The sequence below is a fragment of the Silene latifolia genome, chromosome 1, assembly GCF_048544455.1.
Source record: "Silene latifolia isolate original U9 population chromosome 1, ASM4854445v1, whole genome shotgun sequence".
In the NCBI taxonomy this organism is placed as follows: Eukaryota; Viridiplantae; Streptophyta; class Magnoliopsida; order Caryophyllales; family Caryophyllaceae; genus Silene; species Silene latifolia.
Window position 1 is genome coordinate 96,444,504 of NC_133526.1, and position 5,519 is coordinate 96,450,022.

At 37.3% G+C, this 5,519-nt stretch overlaps 1 non-coding gene across 1 annotated transcript; it reads left to right on the forward strand.

Moving 5' to 3' along the window:
- Positions 1 to 4,937: 4,937 nt before the first annotated feature.
- On the forward strand, positions 4,938 to 5,044 carry LOC141618643 (small nucleolar RNA R71). Its single transcript, XR_012531451.1, has one exon. It is a non-coding gene; the product is annotated as a small nucleolar RNA R71 (small nucleolar RNA).
- Positions 5,045 to 5,519: the final 475 nt, after the last annotated feature.

The window sequence follows — 5,519 nt, forward strand, 5'->3', positions numbered from 1 at the left end:
TGAATCCGATAAATTAGGAAACTAAGGAGTCGGTCCGTAAAGATAACGGTTGACAAAAATAAGAGGTATTCGAGTTAAGAAGATATCTAGGGCAAGAATAAGATACATAAACTTTGGCATAAGAACAGGGTCCAACAAACGTTAAAGAAAAGGAAGGGAGAATAGAAGCGTCACAATGAAAGGGTTATCGCTTACCAAACACTCATCAAAACTTAAGATTGATATGATAAGGTTACACCACTAAGGTGCTCAACAAAGCCCCAAAAGTCTACCAAATTATAAGACTAACAAGGACTCCACAATGGTAGGTATTCCTCAACTCAATTGGTTTTAAGAGCCAAAATCAATTCACCACACAAATTCATTTGTTACCACCCATGTCCCAAAGTATCTCCTTTGCAATTCTCATCCTCGAACTTCACTTACTATGTCATCCCCAAGTACCATGGCTTATTTACTCCCTCATCTCACGACTTAATACTTCTAGTCTCCGATACCATAAATTAGAATCACATCTTTGAACTCACGAACTACATCGAACAACATTCCACCAAAATTCCCAAATTCAGATATGATTAATAAGGTCAACAAGGGCTACTCTATACTAGATTTGGTCAACTCAAAAGGTTTAACAAACTAACTAATTCCAAAGTACGATACCAATCCATTAAACAACGTCCATGTCCTATTGTATTCCTTTCAAGGCCTACCAAGATTGGGCTAACTATCATTCCTTTAATTCTCCACAAGAAACATCGAGACTCTCAAAAGACATAAATCCCAAAGTGTTTCACAACTCACTAGACTCCCATATCAAGCACAACTAACAAGACTAACCAAAGGATCCCAAGTTATATTCTCTTATACAACTCAAACCTTAAACAATCAATTTCTCAACTAGTTCTCACCCTCCAATGATACATTCTCTCAAAACCGGGTTCTCTTGAACAAGGGAATTATCCTACGGAATAAAAGGAAGATGTCCACATGGCTTTATTATAAGAAGAAAACGAACCTAAGACGAATCGGGAGAAGGAATTGAAAGGTAGTTACCAAGGCAAGAGAAGAGGAATTTGAATTACGAATAAACAACGAGATTGGAAGACTAAGGTAAGATTGCATTATCTACATCTATTGGAGAGCCATCTTACAAAAGAAAAAATCAATTAGTACCTAACAATTAGCAATCACAAACAGACTACCACATAAAATCCTAATTCTACCCATCCTACCCTTCTCTCAAGTTTATTATTTAAAGGTCAAGTGATTTTTAAGTGGGGTGCACAAACGTGCGTCGGGAGCAATAGGCTCTGATACCAACTGTGACACCCTTAAATCTAGCCTTAATTATATACGTAAATTCTACAGAAAAACTGGTAGGATATGTTTGTAAATGGTTCAACTAGTCCAAAAACCTGGAATTTCAAAAACTTTTCTAACTAAACCATTCACAACCAATTCCAACTCAAGAAGAGTGTCAAAAACCCTGCAACAACTGATAAACTAATTTACATACATAACTTAAGACGCGGAAATATAGTGATACAAACCCAAAATAGAAAAGGGAGACATATGTCCCTTCAAATTATATACAAATCAAAAGTGTAAAGGGTTTACTAATAGAATAGCCAAAACTAGGTCCAAGGTTCCTTGTTCACTAGCCCGTCTGTGACCCCAACAAAGCATCAACAACCTGTCAATCGCATTTTATACAAACACGAAAGCCACAATTCAGTGGGGAGTAACTTCGAGTCCTCCCAGCCACGAATCGTCAAAATTAATGTAACATGTAATGTAACATGTAAACAATTTGATAAACCATTTACTTATCATGTATTCTAACAAATGACCCCTAAACTGACCAAACTAAACTATCATGTGAATCATATAACAAATAGTAATCCAAACTTTATCAATCAGAACCGCTTACATCTCACCTATTACAATTCATAAAATCACCATACAAGAAAGGGCAATATATCAAAGACAGGCATAAGTTCTTAGCACGGTCAATAGTCACTTTGTAACTCGAGTCTATACCACGAGGTAGGGAAGGTAATCGAACCGGTATCTTGGCTCAGCGGTTACTATTAAGAAAACATGGCCAAGAGACAACACAACCCTAGCCTAAAATCTGCGCAGACCTAGACATGCGGATACACACCACCGCACCCAAGACCCACAACATTTTTTTAAAACAAAGTGAAGTGAGTACCCTAAGGACACCACCGAAGGGTTGGCTAGTACTTAAGCTGACCCCATACTATCAAAATAAGTACCTGAGGTCATGCCCCAACTTGGATAAACATCCACTAGTCAGGAACACAAAGGCTATCAAGCAGTGAACATATACTCGTCAAAGACTATAAAGACCTATCTATGATGGAGGCCGAAATACTCACCTAGGACCTAGTCCCAGCTAGTCCCAACTTGAATATTTTAGCCCACACCATACATGACTCACCACACAAGTCAAGTAAGACACCCACTTAACCTTAAGAGGGCAAAAAGTCCTACTTATCAATATAAATTCTAGCATTCTATCATGTGAAAGGCTTATAATGTCTATTTACAAAGATACAATCCCAACGAATCCTCAATAAGTATTCAATATTAATTTCTAATTCTAACAATAGTAACCATATTAAAGGCTTCAGGGGAAACTAGGGCCATTTCTACAATACAAGTCACTATTAAATTCAATAAGCTATACATGTGAACAAAAGCTTGTTAAATGGCCTAAAACAAGAAAAAGGCCGATTATCTAAATCATTCAACCGAATTTTTACCCGCAACCCCAGCCCTGCGACAGGTACGGGTCAAATGGCGGCTGACCAATCACTCAATTAACTGACATCGCATCAGTCAAAGGGACTAAGGCTCAGTTTTCGGCACAATCAACAAAACATTACAATTATAGCTATAAAATTCATTTTGAGCCTATTAATTACAATTTCCTTTTGTAAACTACCCTAACATGTGATAACTATTAATATAAGCACAATTTTACCAATAACATAATTTTTGTTACTATCAAAATACTACCCATTTGTTACTTATACTATTCTAACCTTAATTAACCCGAAATGACCAATATTATACGAAAAACCGCAAAACAAGCACGGAACAACCCGGGCAGCCGTGAGCTAGCCGTGGGCCTGCCACGGGCCTGCCACCCGTCCCCTACACCACCTTATTTTTCCATTTTTGTTTAATAAGAGACCGTCTGAAAATTTATTAATCGTCCCCAATTCATATTTAATAATTTAAACTAACAAAAGGCACAAATTAAACATGCATACAACAAATTTATCATGTGAAAACTACTACTCAAGTAAAAATCACCAAACATACAAAAATCAAAAACATGTGACGATCTTTCGTCGAGTAACTCGAAATATGTTACCTTAAGCTAGAAAAAGAGCAATTAGCACCTCAAAACCCGAACCCTAACAACAACTAGCCGCTATCCTCTACGATATACGAGTCCCCGAACTCGTCCTCCAAATCTTCACCTAAATAAACAATAAAAATACCATAAATAAGCACCAATACCGAAAAATACCGAAATTTCATCTTAAAAAAACTTAATGAAAACTGAAATTAGAACATACTAAGTTGTAGATCTCGTCGAGGGGATTCCGGAAAGGTAAATTTCGTGAAAAACCGATAAGAAACGAAGAAATTAGGGCGAAAATAGCTTGATTTTATGTAAAAATGGTGTTTTTGGGAAATGTTAGGGATGAAGACAAGAAACCAGAAAAATGAAGGGGAATGAAGGGCTGATGTGCGTGAAGGAAGAAAGGAAAGGAGGAAAGGAAGGTGCGGGATTTTTAGTCGGGATTTTTACGAGTCGGTTTTGACTCGTTTCAATAATAATTAAATCCGTAAGTCAAACGCAAATTCCGTCAAGACCACAGTTTTTAAACACGATATTACAAGAAAATTGAGTATTCATACGACCCACTTCCAATTTCGTTTACCCAACGTTCAAAAGAATTGTCATCCCCCCCCCCCCCCGATACGCCCTTATTTCGAAATAAAAAGTTTTACACGGTTTAAACTATTTTTAAACATTTCGAAACTATCAAAATAAATACTTTTCCTCAAAATATAATAAAATTATATTTCTTTGAATTATTTTTACTTTAATTACTTTAAATATCCAATTTTATTTGATTAATAAATTATTTTCGAAATATATTAACGGTCCGAAATTTACGGGGCGTTACACTATCTTTTTGCATTTGAGTGAAAAATTCTTGTTGGTTCTTTTGCATTTGGAGGACCGCTTTTTGAATATCAAAACCTTGGTCATTTGATTGAGTGTATGGAGTTTGATTTTGGTAACCTTGGTTTTGGTTGTAAAAGGGTCTTTGATTTTGGTTTCTCATTGGAGGTGGGGTGTATGTTGTTTGAGGGTTTTGAACATTTTGCCTTTTGTATGAGAGATTTGGATGGAATTTGGTGTTTTCATTGTAATAGTTGGAATAAGGGGTACCACTCTTGTATGCTTGAAAAGCATTCACTTGTTCATTTGTTCCCCTACATTCACTTTGGTCATGTCCCAAAGTTCCACAATTCTCACATATTCCACTTGGAATTGATGAGGATGGCACCATGGCATTAACATGTTGCTTTGGTGATTTGGAGGCTTCTTCAAGTTTAGCCATAGCCTTCTCAAACTTCAAGTTGTTGGTATCAATATGAGCACTAAGTTGAGCACCCAATTGAGTAATAGAGTCTCATGCTTTCCTCCTCTAGTAGCCTTCCGAGGTCTACTATATTGTGAGTTATGGACCGCCATTTCCTCAATCTTGTTCCAAGATTGATTATCGTCAACTTCGGTGAACATACCATTTGATCCCATGTTGAGAATGTTTCGGGAGTCTTCATAAAGACCATTCCAAAATTGTTGTACCAAGAACCACTCGCTAAGTCCATGATGAGGACATGAGCGACAAGTTCCTTTGAATCGCTCCCAAGCTTCATACAAAGATTCTTCGTCCCTTTGTTTAAATCCCGTGATTTGGGTTCTTAGCATGTTAGTCTTTTCCGGAGGGTAGAACTTTTTTTAGAAAGCAAGTGCCAATTTCTTCCAAGAGTCGATACCAAGAGTAGCTTTATCAAGGCTCTTTAACCATTATTTCGCGATACCAATCAAAGAAAAAAGGAAATAAGACCCATCGAATTTGGTCTTGAGTTACTCCGGTTTGTGAAATCGCATCACAATAGTCACAAAAAGTCTCAATGTGAGAATGAGGGTCTTCACTAGGCATCCCCCCAAATTGGCTTCTTTCGACTAATTGGATAAATGCGGATTTTGCAATGAAATTACCGGTCAAGTGTTGTGGTGTGGGAGTACCATTGGGTAGGTTCTCCTCGGTTGGTACGGAATGTGATGAAAACTTAGGCATTGTGGGTTGATTTTGTGGTTGATTTTGTGTTGGGTTCTCCTCTCCTTCTCTTGCAAAAGGGTTGATGAACTCAATGGTATTTGGATGAATATCTACAACCTC